The 16482-nt window shown below is 42.9% G+C and overlaps 1 long non-coding RNA gene across 1 annotated transcript; it reads left to right on the forward strand.

Moving 5' to 3' along the window:
- Positions 1-1042: 1042 nt before the first annotated feature.
- LOC123726756 (uncharacterized) lies at positions 1043-15466 on the forward strand. The gene is made up of 3 exons (XR_006758881.1): positions 1043-2036; positions 14245-14414; positions 14916-15466. It is a non-coding gene; the product is annotated as an uncharacterized lncRNA (long non-coding RNA).
- Positions 15467-16482: the final 1016 nt, after the last annotated feature.

The raw sequence follows: 16482 nt of genomic DNA on the forward strand, positions 1-16482 counted from the left end.
TGCCGCGAGTATGTAACCGCGTCAAATCATAATCAGTGATTATTGTATAGTCTTCCCACTTACTGGACAAGCAAACATATGGTTTCAAAGTGGTGCACCTGTAAAGCAGGATAGCATCAGAAACCACCAAATCAAAGTAAGCATCAACAAACTCAACATACATTTTTTTTTTTTACCTTGCATCTGTGTGTCTCTGGGCCGTGGCTCCGGTGGACTTGCTATCAAGTGGGGCCAAAGCCAGACCACTAGTACTTTTCAGCTTTCATTTATTAAACAACAATGGCTAACTGTGAACTTTAGCACCTTCTCACAAAGCAACTGTTTTGATTATGCAGAGGTTGTTGATTGTGCTCTTCACTGTCAGCCCTAGCTATGAAAACACAATTTCCCTTGTATAACATAAGGGTAAGTATACACAGTGCACTAGTGTCACAGTTGAAAATCAGCATATTTTGTGTATTGATGGTAAGATATTGGCTAGTGCAACATTGTGGACTCAATTAGAACCTGAATGCATCACCAACATGTCCTGTTATCCTTTTCAGTCATAGTTTTTTTTACATTTATTTTTTCTTTATTTAACTAGGCAAGTCAGTTAAGAACAAATTCTTATTTCACTGACAGCCTAGGAACAGTGGGTTAACTGCCTTGTTCAGGAGCAGAGCGACAGATTTTTACCTAGTCAGCTCAGGGATTCGATCTTGCAACCTTTCAGTTCCTAGTCCAACACTAGGCTACCTGCCGCCCCTGAACCAAAGGAGTCTGCTGGGTCTTTCTCTAAAAGGGGGGCTGAACTTCCTGATTTAGCCTTGGTTTCAATTCTCGTCATTAGGAAATGCGAATGAGATTTGTGTTTTGGAGGCATGCATTTACATGGGTGTCTCTCGTGTGTGTGTTTGTTCGAACCAGAGGAGGCTGGTGGGAGGAGCTATAGGAGGACAGGCTCATTGTAATGGCTGGAATGGAATGGAGTCAAACATGTAGTTTTCATGTGTTTGATATCGTTCCATTAATTCCATTCCAGCCATTACAATGAGCCTGTCCTCCTATAGCTCCTCCCACCCACCTCCTTTGGTTCAAACGTGGGAAGCTATTGTACTTTCACTCTGCCAAAACAATACACAGTTACAGTCACTCACCCTTCTAGATAACTTGAAACAGTCTAACCAGGTCTTGTTTCTGGAAGTAGCCTAGCTAGCCAACTTCCTTCAACAATTAGGTTCAGCCACTGATGTGGGACCATGGCAAAGTGGGTTTAACTTTGGATAGTCTATCTCTGGGGATAGATAGCGACTCAATAAATTACACAATGTTGATGGGACAATATTTTCATGTTGCACATCTTTTAGTTGTCTCATTAAATGCTTTCAATATTTGTATATTCATTTCTACAATTTTTTGTTGATTTGAGGTTTTAAAGTCATTGAAATTTGGAGCTATTGACATTTTAAAATATTGTCCTATGTGCATTGTGTCATTTACTGATGGCCCCTGACTAGCTCCATAGGGATATCAAATGTCAAACCAAATTGACCATGGGCAATTGATGATTACTTGGGTGCTACCAGCTGTGGGCATTGGGCAGGGTTGAATTAAACCCAACTCAAGGAAAACTGTTATGGTACCCTTCATTCCGTGACATACAATTGTTTCCTAATTATCTCGCAAATCTCTGTTTTGAACGAGACTGACTTTATGACCAAAGTTATCCTATTTCCACTTTGTACTCAATTGACACTAGAATAAATGTATCTGACTAATATCAATGCCACATAGGCTGTTTTCTACCAGAGAAATTGTTTATTGCCTTCAGTTGCTCTTTAATTGCATTCCTCCTTCTATTTGGTCTAATGAAGGATCCTTCAGACTTTTCGTTATAGGAGTATTTCTTTAGAGATCCGGGAGAGAACATAAATGAGATTACAGGAGAAAGGAAAAGTTGATGAGACCCAAGAGGAGGGTTGGAGAGGAGATGATATGTGCGCCGTTGAAGAAACCGATGGAGGGGAAATTGAACTGGAGAACAACAAGGGATCGTAGGTGGCCTTCTCTTTCTTTTCATCCAACTCTCTCTCACTCTCACTCACTCGCGTTGCTCCCACTCCCTCCCCCGTTCTCGTTTCCTCTGAGTGGTTGTGTGTGGAAACTGAAGGGTAGTAGGTGACATTTCATAGGCTGTCATACACAAGCACCAGAGTAACAGAACAGTGTTAACGTAGCCGAAAACGGTCCTCCACCACTGCCCCAAGCATCTCTGCCTTTCTTCTACCAGCCATTGGCATCATATGTTTCCATATACTTATTATTAATCCAAAACCTCAAGCCATATTCCATTATTCTTTTCATCCTTCACTCCCATTCCTTCTCCAAAGAGTGTGAAGAAACTGTGACCCCCAGTAGCCAACTTGTCTAGGGTGAAGTAACAGTTTTGCTGTTATACACAATAACGTAAGTAAGTAAGCACACTATATACAGGAAATATTTAAAAAGTTAGTTCCAATACCATATTTACAGTTGAAGTCGGATGTTGACATACACTTAGGTTGGAGTCATTAAAACTTGTTTTTCAACCACTCCACACATTTCTTGTTAACAAACTATAGTTTTGGCAAGTTGGTTAGGACATCTACTTTTTGCATGACACAAGTAATTTTTCCAACAATTGTTGACAGACTGATTATTTCACTTATAATTCACTGTATCACAATTCCAGTGGGTCAGAAGTTTACTGTGCCTTTAAACAGCTTGGGAAATTCCAGAAAATTATGTCATGGCTTTAGATGCTTCTGATAGGCTAATTGACATAATTTGAGTCAATTGGAGGTGTACCTGTGGATGTATTTCAAGGTCTACCTACAAACTCAGTGCCTCTTTGCTTGACATCATGGGAAAATCAAAAGAAATCAGCCAAGACCTCAGAAAAAAAAATTGTAGACCTCCACAAGTCTGGTTCATCCTTGGGAGCAATTTCCAAATGCCTGAAGGTACCGCGTTCATTTGTACAAACAATAGTACACAAGTATAAACACCATGGGACCACGCAGCCCTCATACCACTCAGGAAGGAGACGCGTTCTGTCTCCTAGAGATGAACGTACTTAGGTGCGAAAAGTGCAAATCAATCTCAGAACAACAGCAAAGGACCTTGTGAAGATGCTGGAGGAAACAGGTACAAAAGTGTATATATCGACATAACCTGAAAGGCCGCTCAGCAAGGAAGAAGCCACTGCTCCAAAGCCGCCATAAAAAAGCCAGACTATGGATTGCAACTGCAAATGGGGACAAAGACTTTTTGGAGAAATGTCCTCTGGTCTGATGAAACAAAAATAGAACTGTTTGGCCATAATGACCATCGTTATGTTAGGAGGAAAAAGGGGGTGGCTTGCAAGCCGAAGAACACCGTCCCAACCGTGAAGCACGGGGGTGGCAGCATCATGTTGTGAGGGTGCTTTGCTGCAAGAGGGACTGGTGCACTTCATAAAATAGATGGCATTATGAGGAAGGGAAATTATGTGGATATATTGAAGCAACATCTCAATACATCAGTCAGGAAGTTAAAGCTTGGTCGCAAATGGGTCTTCCAAATGGACAATGACCCAAAGCATACTTCCAAAGTTGTGGCAAAATGGCTTAAGGACAACAAAGTCAAGGTATTGGAGTGGCCATCACAAAGCCCTGACCTCACTCCTATTGAAAATTTGTGGGCAGAACTAAAAAAGCGTGTGCGAGCAAGGAGGCCTACAAACCTGACTCAGTTACACCAGCTCTGTTAGGAGGAATGGGCCAAAATTCACCCAACTTATTGTGGGAAGCTTGTGGAAGGCTACCCGACATGTTTGACCCAAGTTAAACAATTTAAAGGCAATGCTACCAAGTACTAATTGAGTGTATGTAAACTTCTGATGGCTCAGTTTGGCCGGGCTGCCAGCTCTAGGAAGAGTCTTGGTGGTTACAAACTTCTTCCATTTAAGAATGATGAAGGCTACTGTGTTCTTGGATACCTTCAATGCTGCAGAAATGTTTTGGTACCCTTCCCCAGATCTGTGCCTCGACACAATCCTGTCTCAGAGCTCTACGGACAATTGGTTTTTGCTCTGACATGCACTGTCAACTGTGAGACCTTATATAGACAGGTTTGTGACTCTCCAAATCATGTCCTATCAATTGAATTTACCACAGGTGGACTTCAACCAAGTTGTAGAAACATCTCAAGAATGCTCAATGGAAACAGGTTTCACCTGAACTCAATTTCGAGTCTCATAGCAAAGGGTCTGAATATTATGTATAATGGCGCTGGAGGGGATGGCTGCCATTTTACGGGCTCCTAACCAACTGTGACATTTTTTGTGTTTTTTTTTTTCCGCATTGTTTGTAACTTATTTTGTACATAATGTTGCTGCTACCATCTCTTATGACCGAAAAGAGCTTCTGGATATCAGAACAGGGATTACTCACCTCGAACTGGACAAAGATATTTTCTTTAATGAGTCCGACGCGAAGGATGTACTGTTTCTCCGAGACCAGGCCCAAATCCTCATCATTTGTGTCAAGAAAAGACAAAGATCGGGGTGCCTTGTGAGAATTACCCGCCTCTACCATCCGTTCTATTGGCCAACATGCAATCACTGGAGAATAGAGTAGCAGATGCTTGCATGTGAGTGGGTGTGCGGGTGTGTTGAGTCAGTATAAATGTATGTGCATATTATGTGTGAGTGAGTGTTTGTTTGTGTGTTGGAGTGACAGTGTGTATGTAGGGCCCTGTGAGTGTGGATAGAGAAATAAAAGGTCAATAAAGATACAAGCTAAACGCAGTCCGTTTAGCTATTTTGTTAGCTATCTTTCATTCGTATTGCTTGGGGATAGAAGCTGATCAAATAGTCTATGGCTTGGGTGGTTGGGCTCTTTGATGATTTTTTTTCTGGCCTTCTTTTCACACAGCCTGATATAGAGGTCCTGGATGGCAGGGAGCTCGTCCCCAGTGATGTACTGGGCTGTCCGCACAACCCTCTGTAGCGCCATGCGATCGAGGGCCGTGCTATTGTCATACCAAGAAGTGATGCAGCCAGTCAATATGCTCTCAATAGTACAGCTGTAGAACCTTTTCAGGATTTGAGGGCCAATGCCAAACTTTTTCAACCTCATGAGGGGGAAGAGGCACTGAGGCACGACTGTGCGTGTGTGTTTGGACCATTTTAAGTATTTCGTGATTTGGACACCGAAGAACTTGAAGCCGTCTACCTGCTCCACTGCCGCCCCGTTGATGTGGATGGGGGCCTTCTCCCCCCCTTGTTTCCTGTATTCCACGATCAGCTCATTTGGTCTTGCTGACGTTGAGGGAGAGCTTGTTGCTCCGACACCACACTGCCAAAACATTAAGGGTTCTTCTCCTCCTTTGTGAGGCGACCTTGACGTCCCTAATCAGAGTGACAGACAGACGCTGGAGGCGAGAAAGGGGGGAGACGGAGAGACGGGGTATATTTTCAGGACCTACTGTGCCTTCAGAATGTATTCATACCCCTTGATGTATTCCACATTTTGTTGTTTTACAGCCTGAATTCAAAATGGATTAAGTTTATTTTTCTCTCTCTCACCCAGCTACACACAATACCTCATAATGACAAAGTGAAAACATGTTTGTATAAATGTTTGCAAATATATTGAAAATGAAATACAGAAATATCTAATTTACATAAGTATTCACACCCCTGAGTTAATACTTTGTAGAAGCACCTTTGTCAGCGATTACAGTTGCAAGTCTTTCTGGGTAAATCTCTAAGAGCTTTTCACACCTGGATTATGCAACATTTGTCCATTATACTTTTCAAAATTCTTGTTGTTGACCATTGCTAAACATCCATTTTCAGGTCTTGCCATAGATTTTTTAAAGTAGATTTAAGTCAAAACTGTAACTTTCTTCTTGGTAAGTAACTCCAGTGTAGATTTGGCTTTGTGTTTTAGGTTATTGTCCTGCTGAAAGGTGAATTCATCTCACGATGTCTGGTGGAAAGCAGACTGAACCAGGTTTCCCTTTGGGATTTTACCTGTGCTTAGCTCCATTCCGTTTATTTTTTTATCCTGAAAAACTCCCCAGTCCTTAACAATTACAAGCGTACCAATAACATTATGCAGTGACCACTATGCTTGAAAATATGGAGAGTGGTACACAGTAATGTATTGTGTTGGATTTTCCCCAAACATGACACTTTCTATTCAGGACAAAAGTGAATTGCTCTGCCAATCTTTTTGTAGTATTACTTTAGTGCCTTGTTGCAAACAGGATGCATGTTTTGGAATATTTTTCTTCTGTAGAGGCTTCCTTCTTTTCATTCAATTAGGTTAGTATTGTGGAGTAACTACAATGTGGTTGATCCATCCTCAGTTTTCTCTTATCACAGCCATTCAACTCTGTAACTGTTTTAAAGTCACCATTGGCCTCATGGTGAAATCCCAGAGCGGTTTCCTTCCTCTCTGGCAACTGAGTTAGGAAGGATTCCTGTATCTTTGTAGTGACTGTGTGTATTGATAAACCATCCAAAATGTAACTAATAACTTCACCATGCTCAAAGGGGTATTCAATGTTTTTTTACCCATCGACCAATTGGTGCCCTTCTTTGTGAGGCATTGGAAAACCTCCCTGGTCTTTGTGGTTGAATCTGTGTTTTAAATTCACTGCTCGACTGATAATTGTGTGGGGGTACAGAGATGAGGTAGTCATTCAAAAATCAAAAGCGTTGAATACTTATTGACTCAAGACATTTCAGCTTTTCAGTATTAATGTATTTGTAAATATTAAGAAAAACATAATTCCACTTTGACGTTATGGGGTATTGTGTGTAGGCCAGTGACAAAAAAAAAATCTAAATTTAATCAATTTTAAATTCAGGCTGTAACACAACAAAATGCGGAAAAAGTCAAGTGGTGTGAATACTTTCGAGAGGCACTGTAAACGTCGTACTATACACTTTTCATCTTCTGTCTTAGTTTAATTAAAACACTGTTGCTTTGTCTGTTGTGCTTACCAGTATTACAACTAGCCTAAATGCAGTCTTGGAATCGAACTATAGGCCTATATACAAAGTATAACTAATTATGACTAGTTCATTTATGGTACAAGGAAACTAGTTTCCACAACAGGGTCTTGAGATCAGGGTTTCAGGTGCATACCTTGTGGGTGAAGCTTATTGCTTGTCAAAAGAAATTTAACGAAAGCTAGATGTTCTTGTTCTGTAGGTGTGAACTGTTGTTTGTGATGGAGGTAATTGATAATGAGGCTTATTTATTACTGACTTGTTAACAACACGTCATTGTTAAGCTGCAGTAATCAATCAAACATGATGAATAGTTAGTAATGGTTAATCAATGTTAGCCTATCTGTATTGTGAGATCTGAAATATAGGGTAAGCAACCTGATGATTGGCTAAGGTTTTATAATCTGACCAGGTTACATAAAATGTATTTGATTTGTCCCCCCTCTCCGCCTTATTTTAAACCGCAGTATTGTAATGAGGAAATCTATTTTTCTTTCCTAAGTGGTGCTGAATGGCATAGGGAACCACACTGAACAACAGAACACACGAGCTGACACTGATATGGGGAGAGTCCAATTCACACCAACACATCTGCAATTATTAAAAAAACACACAAGCACACACTAAAGAGCCATTGAGTAGGGGATGAAGGAGAGTTAAGTGAGGATGGCATTTGTCACTCACTACCATTGCGTGTCAATGATGTTATGATGAAGATATTTTCAAATTGACAGTCTCCTCAACACTCTACAGCTCTCTTCCCCTACAAGATGATAGGGGGCCCCATATCTTCAAGGCCTTTTAAAAGCCCAAAGACAATATCAACTGAGGCCCTCAAGTCATACAAGTGACAGACACACAGTTGAGGCACAGCTCCAGAGGAAAAGAGAGGTGAAATGGAGGGAAGAGAGGGAGGAAGGGATTTTAAAGGAGGAAAGGGGATTAATAAAGAGAAGGGTCAGAGGGAGAGTGGAGATTTAATGGCCAGAGTAGCAAGGGTAAGTGGAAGGCACAGAACGGAGGGGGGAGGGGGAGACGCAGAGGGAGACGGAGTGAATGGGGCCTTTGTGATCAAAAGGCTTGTTTATTTTCTTGGTGCTTGAACTCTTCAGGAAACACATTGGGTCTGTCTCTGCTGTCTAGCGTCCCCACCTTACAAACCCTCCCCGAGCTAACCTCTACTATGCCTGCCTGTGCCCTTTCGCCTCTCACCAGCACTGAAATACTTCCAACATTAGATTACATACTTTACACTGAGGAAAGTGGAGAAGTATACTATATAGACACACACACTGTTCATTTTCTCCTCTCTCCCCGCTCCTTCCCTCTCCCAGCTGGTATTCACACATGTGTAATGGGATTACTACGCTCTTGCACTGGGGAAAGGGGGCCAAAATGGAGGGAAGATGAGGGGATGATGAGGCCATGGAAGATAAGAGCCGGGGGAGGTAGAGGGTGGGGAGGTTATAAAGGGGATGGTTGAGGAAAAGACGAAGGTACAGGGGGCGGAGATCGGGGTGCCTTGTGAGGATTCATCGGGGAGTAGGTAATCGGCCTCTACCATCAGTCCTATTGGCCAACATGCAAGCATTGGATGACAAAATGGATGATCTCCGATCAAGACTAACCTACCAACGGGACATTAAAAACTGTCATATGTTATGTTTTACTGAGTTGTGGCTGAACGACGACATGGATAGCATACAGCTGGCTGGGTTTTCTGTGCATCTGCAAGATAGAACAGCTGCCTCTGGGAAGACAAGGGGTGGCGGTCTGTGTCTATTTGTAAATAACAGCTGGTGCACGAAATCTAATATTAAGGACATCTCAAGGTTTTGCTCACCTGAGGTAGAGTATCTCATGATAAGCTGTTGACCACACTATTTACCAAGACAGTTTTCATTAAAAAAATGTTTTAACTGTCTATTTACCACCACAAACCGATGCTGGCACTAAGACCGCACTCAACGAGCTATATAAGGCCATAAGTAAACAAGAAAATGCTCATCCAGAGGCGGTGCTCCTAGTGGCCGGGGAATTTAATGCAGGGAAACTTAAATCCGTTTTACCTAATTTCTACCAGCATGTTACATGTGCAACCAGAGGAAAAAAAACTCTAGACCACCTTTACCCCACACACAGAGACGTGTACAAAGCTCTCCCTCGCCCTCCATTTGGCAAATCTGACCATGACTCTATCCTCCTGATTTCTGCTTACAAGCAAAACCTAAAGCAGGAAGTACCAGTGACTCAATCAGTACGTAAGTGGTCAGATGACGCAGATGCTATGCTACAGGACTGTTTTGCTAGCACAGACTGGAATATGTTCCGGGATTCTTCCAATGGCATTGAGGAGTACACCACATCAGTCACTGGCTTCATCAATAAGTGCATCAATGACGTCATCCCCATAGTGACCGTACGTACATACCCCAACCAGAAGCCATGGATTACAGGCAATATCTGCACTGAGCTAAAGGGGTAGAGCTGCCGCTTTCAAGGAGCGGGACTCTAACCCGACTCTTATAAGAAATCCCGCTATGCCCTCCGACGAACCATCAAACAGGCAAAGGGTCTATACAGGACTAAGATTGAATCATACTACACTGGCTCCGACGCTCGTCGGATGTGGCAGGGCTTGCAAACTATTACGGACTACAAAGGGAAGCACAGCTGCCCAGTGACACAAGCCTACCAGAGAAGCTAAATGACTTCTATGCTTGCTTCCAGGCAAGCAACACCGAAGCATGCATGAGAGCACCAGCTGTTCCGGACGACTGTGTGATCACGCTCTCTGCAGCCGATGTGAGTAAGACCTTTAAACAGGTCAGCATTCACAAGGATGCAGGGCCAGAAGGATTACCAGGACGTGTACTCCGAGCATGCGCTGACCAACTGGCAAGTGTCTTCACTGACATTTTCAACCTGTCCCTGACCGAGTCTGTAATACCAACATGTTTCAAGCAGACCACCATAGTCCCTGTGCCCAAGAACACCAAGGTAACCTGCCTAAATGACTACCGACCGATAGCATTCACGTCTGTAGCCATGACGTACTTTGAAAGGCTGGTAATGGCTCACATCAACACCATTTTCCCAGAAACCCTAGACCCACTCAATTTGCATACCTCCACAACAGATCCACAGATGACGCTATCTCTATTGCACTTCACACTGCCCTTTCCCACCTGGACAAAAGGAACACCTACATGAGAATGCTATTCATTGATTACAGCTCAGCCTTCAGCACCATAATGCCCTGAAAGCTCATCACTAAGCTAAGTACACTGGGACTAAACACCTCCCTCTGCGACTAGATCCTGGACTTCCTGATGGGCCACCCCCAGGTGATAAGGGTAGGTAATAAAACATCTGCCACGCTGATCCTTAACACGGAGGCCCCTCAGGGGTGCGTGCTCAGTCCCTTCCTGTACTCCCTGTTCACCCATGACTGCATGGCCAAGCATGACTCCAACACCATTATGTTTGCCGACAACACAACAGTGTGATCACCGATGATGCAGCCTATAGGGAGGAGGTCTGGCAGTGTGTTGCCAGGATAACAAACTCTCCTGCAATGTGATCAAGACAAAGGAGATGATTGTGGACTACAGGAAAAGGAGGGCTGAGCATGCCCCCATTCTCATCGATGGGGCTATAGTGGAGCAGGTTGAGAGCTTCAAGTTCCTTGGTGTCCACATCACCAACAAACTATTATGGTCCAAACACACCAAGACAGTTGTGAAGAGGACACAACAATGCCTATTCCCCCTCAGGAGACTGAAAAGATTTGGTATGGGTGCTCAGATCCTCAAAACATTTGACAGCGGCACTGTCGAGGGCATCCTGACTGGTTGCATCATCGCCTGGTATGGCAACTGCTCGACCTCCGACCGCAAGGCATTACAGAGGGTAGTGCGTACGGCCCAGTACATCACTGGGGCCAACCAGGACCTCTATACCAGGCAGTGTCAGAGGAAGGCCCTAAAAATTGCCAAAGACTCCAGCCACCCTAGGCATAGACTGTTCTCTCTGCTACCGCACGGCAAGCGGTAACAGAGCGCCAAGTCTAGGTCCAAAAGGCTTCTTAACAGCTTATATCTCCAAGCCATAAGACTCCTGAACAGCTAATTAAATGGCTACCCAGACTATTTGCATTGTGTGTGTGTGTGTGTGTGTGTGTGTGTGTGTGTGTGTATATATATATATATACACACACACACACACACACACACACACACACACACACACACACACACACAGGACCAGTCAAAAGTTTGGACACACCTAGTCATTAAAAAAATAAAAATCATTTGTACTATTTTCTACATTGTAGAATAATAGTGAAGACAAAACTATGAAATTACACATATGGAATCATGTAGTAACCAAAATCTATTTTATATTTAAGATTCTTTAAAGTAGCCACCCTTTGCCTTGATGATAGCTTTGCACACTCAAAAAAATGAAGAAAAACCCATGAACGAGTGGATGTGTCCAAACTTGGGCTCAATTTTGAGTCTCATAGCAAAGGGTCTGAATACTTATGTACAGTGGCTTGTGAAAGTATTCACCCCCTTGGCATTTTTCCTATTTTGTTGCCTTACAACCTGGAGTTAAAATAGATTTTTTGGGGGGGTTTGTATCATTTGATTTACACAACATGTCTACCGCTTTGAAGATGCAACATATTTTTTAATGTGAAACAAACAAGAAATAAGACAAAAAAATTGAAAACTTGAGCGTGCATAACTATTCACCCCCCCAAAGTCAATACTTTGTAGAGCCACCTTTTGCAGCAATTACAGCTGAAAGTATCTTGGGGTATGTCTCTATCAGCTTGGCACATCTAGCCACTGGGATTTTTGTCCATTCTTCAAGGCAAAACTGCTCCAGTTCTTTCAAGTCGGATGGGTTCCGCTGGTGTACAGCAATCTTTATTAAGTCATACCACAGATTCTCAATTGGATTGAGGTCTGGGCTTTGACTAGGCCATTCCAAGACATTTAAATGTTTCCCCTTAAACCACTCGAGTGTTGCTTTAGCAGTATGCTCAAGGTCATTGTCCTGCTGGAAGGTTGAAACTCCGTCCCAGTCTCAAATCTCTTGAAGACTGAAACAGGTTTCCCTCAAGAATTTCCCTGTATTTAGCGCCATCCATCATTCCTTCAATTCTGACCAGTTTCCCAGTCCCTGCCGATGGAAAAACATACCCACAGCATGATGCTGCCACCACCGTGCTTCACTGTGGGGATGGTATTCTCGGGGTGATGAGAGGTGTTGGGTTTGCGCCAGACATAGCGTTTTCTTTGATGGCCAAAAAGCTCAATTTTAGTCTCCTATAACCAGAGTACCTTCTTCCATATGTTTGGGGAGTCTCCCACATGCCTTTTGGCGAACATCAAACGTGTTTGCTTATTTTTTTCTTTAGGCAATGGCTTTTTTTCTGGCCACTCTTCCGTAAAGCCCAGCTTTACGGAAGAGCTTTGCAGCTCTTTCAGGGGTATCTTTGGTCTCTTTGTTGCCTCTCTGATTTATGCCCTCCTTGCCTGGTCCGTGAGTTTTGGTGGGCGGCCCTCTCTTGGCAGGTTTGTTGTGGTGCCATATTATTTCCATTTTTGAATAATGGATTTAATGGTGCTCTGTGGGATGTTCAAAGTTTTGAATATTTTCTTATAACCCAACCCTGATTTGTACTTCTCCACAACTTTGTCCCTGACATGTTTGGAGAGCTCCTTGGTCTTCATGGTGCCACTTGGTTGGTGGTACCCCTTGCTTAGAGGTGTTGCAGACTCTGGGGACTTTCAGAACATACTGAGATCATGTGACACTTAGATTGCACATAGGTGGACTTTATTTAACTATTTATGTGACTTCTGAAGGTAATTGGTTGCACCAGATCTTATTTAGGGGCTTCATAGCAAAGGGGGTGAATACATATGCACGCACCACTTTTCCGCTTTACATTTTTTTGTTGAAACAAGTGATTTTTTTTTTCATTTCACTTCACCAATTTGGACTATTTTGTGTATGTCCATTACATGAAATCCAAATAAAAATCCATTTAAATTACTGGTTGTAATGCTTTTGCAAGGCACTGTAAATAAGGTATTTCTGGTTTTTATTTTTAATAAATTAGCAAAAAATAATAATCATGTTTTGCTTTGTCATTATAGGGTATTGTGTGTAGATTGATGAGGAAAACAATTTATTTAATCAACTTTAGAATAATGCTGTAACATAACAAAATGCGGAAAAAGTCAAGGGGTATGAATATTTTCGAATGCACTGTAAACATTATTAAAGTGACCAGTGTTCCATTTCTATGTACATAGGGCAGATTCTCTAAGTTGCAGGGTTGAGTAACTGGGTGGTAGCCGGCTAGTGACAGTGAATAAGTTCAGGGCAGGGTACTTGGTGAAGGCCGACTAGTGATGACTATTTAACAGTCTGATGGCCTTGATATAGAAGCTGTTTTTCAGTCTCGGTCCTGCTTTGATGCACCTGTACTGACCTCGCCTTCTGGATGATAGCGGGGTGAAAAGGCTGTGGCTTGGTGGCTGAGGTTCTTGATAATCTTCTTGGCCTTCCTGTGACACAGGGTGCTGTAGCTGTCCTGGAGGGTATTCAGTGTGCCCTCGGTGATGCATTGGGCAAACCGCAACACCCTCTAGAGAGCCCTGTGGTTGCGAACGGTGCAGTTGCCATACCAGGCGGTGATACAGTCCAACAGGATGTTCTCAATGGTGCATCTGTAAAAGTTTTCGAGGGTCTTTGGGGCCAAGCTGAATTTCTTCAGCCTCTTAAGGTTGAAACGGTGCTGTTGCAATTTCAGATTGTCAGTGATGTGTACACCAAGGAACTTGAAGCTTTTCACCTTCTCTACTGTGGCCTCAGTTGATATACTTCCTCTACTGTCTCCTGAAGTCCACAATCAGCTCCTTAGTGTTGTTGATGTTGAGGGAGAGGTTATTTTCCTGGCAGCACTCTGCCAGGGCCCTCACCTCCTCCCTGTAGGTAAGGTAAGTTGGCAAAAAACTGTACAAACTGATGGCAAATATAACTGAATTTACAGTCAGCATGAATTTGGTATGGTTTGTGTTTTGGGGTTGCAGGTGGTTAGAGGTAGCCTGAGGACCACAAAGTACCTTCCAGACCATGTAATCAATTTTGTCCATCCCCCTTCCCTTTTTACCTTTTCTTTTTGTAAAACTCAGGTTATCTAGGGTCATTCCACAGTGCCCTGCTGAAAAATACCCCAAAGTGGGGGCATTTTGGGTACACAAGCATGTGGGAGCAGACACACCTTGCGGTTATGGAGCACAACAAGATTGTGGGACAGAAACCAGCAAGGGACACTGAAAAGTGTCAAATCAAGACTACAACAGTAATGACATAACCACCTCATTCTTCTCTCTGCAGATTCTTAAAAAACAATACAAAGACATGTCTACAAAACTCCCCTGCAAAGGGCTACTATTGACAAGAATGATCTTTCAACGTTAATGGGCTGGGGGAGGTTTACTGACAGTACTTTGAGATGAGGAAGGGGGTTTTGGTTGTGCTTAGACAGTAAATGTATTGTTGTGTATGAGCAATTGAGGTGCCATTTCTCCTCAATCTCCCATACACAACAATTCATACTGTGTAAGAACTGCCTTCCTAAGACTTTTCACATCTTTAGCCCCCCCCCTCCTCCTCCTCCCAGCCATTTCACGTTGTTGACTGATCTTTCCTCTCAAACGCAGCTCTCAATGTCCCCTCATTGTCCCTAAACAATACGTTAGCCGGTCCCATTCGGTTGATACCTTTACCAACAAAGGCGTGTTGCCCTACGTCCATTCCACAAAAAGTGTAAAATGCTAACACCACAACCATGTCTTTCCAGGAGAAGTGCAGTACCAGCAAATCTTCTGCAAAAGGACCCTAGACAGTTGGTGGTTAAGAATCCCTACACCCCTTTTGGCAGAGCCGTATCCAGCTGGCTGTTCACCGCAGACAGGATAAGCACAAAGAGTCTCCGCTTCCCCAGCCCACCATGCTGAACACAATTGCCAGTGTACCGAAGCCGGATAAAGGATTATGGCTGCGTTTACACAGGCCGCCCAATTCTGATCTTTTTTTTCACTAATTGATCTTTTAATCAATCAGATCAGTTCTGAAAAAGATCTGATGCGATTAAGACCAGTGGAATTAGTGGAAATTAATATCAGAATTGGGCTGCCTGTGTAAATACAGCCAGTGTGGCTCAACATAAAACCATGTAGAACAAGGGTCTCCAACCCTGTTCCCTTCTGTAGGTTTTAGCTCCAACCACAGTTGTACCTAACCTGTTTCAGGTTATCAACCAGCTAATTATTAGAATCAGGTGTGCTAGATTAGGGTTGGAGTGAAAACCTACAGGACGGTAGCTCTCCAGGAACAGGGTTGGAGTGAAAACCTACAGGACGGTAGCTCTCCAGGAACAGGGTTGGAGTGAAAACCTACAGGACGTTAGCTCTCCAGGAACAGGGTTGGAGTGAAAACCTACAGGACGGTAGCTCTCCAGGAACAGGGTTGGAGAGCCCAGATGTAGAACCGCCATAAAATAAATATGGATATTTTCTATCAATCTTTGACATTTGACTGCTCTTATGGATTCCCCGAAGATATGTATATTAGCTGTACAGGGCTCTTTAGTATCAAGCAGATGCCAGACATTCAGATATCAAAATAATGTTTTTGTCAAATTCTGAAATACAGGGGAGTATCCACTATTTAATGCTAACTCAAGAGAGCTGGGTATTCAACAAGAATGTTATATACTAAAAGTAACATACAATTTTTTTTTATGAACAGTGTAACACAGTTCAATGTGTCCGAGTGTGTCTCAGGTGTAGAGACACACAAGTTGTGACATGGTGAGGTTGGACCCAGGTGCAGAGAAGAGACCAGCTCAGGAATAAGCGGTTAAGGATAAACATAATACTTCACTGAGAACGGTAACGGAAGGATCACAGTAACACTGGGAAAACAACAAACACTAAGTCTCGACAACTCACTCAGGAGACAAACGCACACAATTGAAGCTTGAGCGAAGGACAATAGAAAACACACCTCTTTTAACAGAGAAATCATAATGAGTAAATAGGACACACCAGAGTGTCGCTAATGTCTCTAGGAGGGTCTCTGCCGCCCTCTTTAGACAGGTGGAACCATGACACAAGTGCAGAGAACTGTAGCTACAGATTGTTTCACCAGATAAGGTGATTTTTGCTGACATCCCTTTCTATTTCAAGTCTTTTCTCATCGATTGAGACAGGTGGATGTCCAACCCAAAGTACTGCATGTCATGATGACAGATACCTGTCTTGATCAATGAGTGAGAAGACTTGAAATAGACACGATAGCGGCACACATATTGTTGGATTATTTTATGGAGCAAAATAAGTATTTATTTTAATAACGGAGCATTT

Source organism: Salmo salar, chromosome ssa14 (genome assembly GCF_905237065.1).
Source record: "Salmo salar chromosome ssa14, Ssal_v3.1, whole genome shotgun sequence".
NCBI classification, from domain to species: domain Eukaryota; kingdom Metazoa; phylum Chordata; class Actinopteri; order Salmoniformes; family Salmonidae; genus Salmo; species Salmo salar.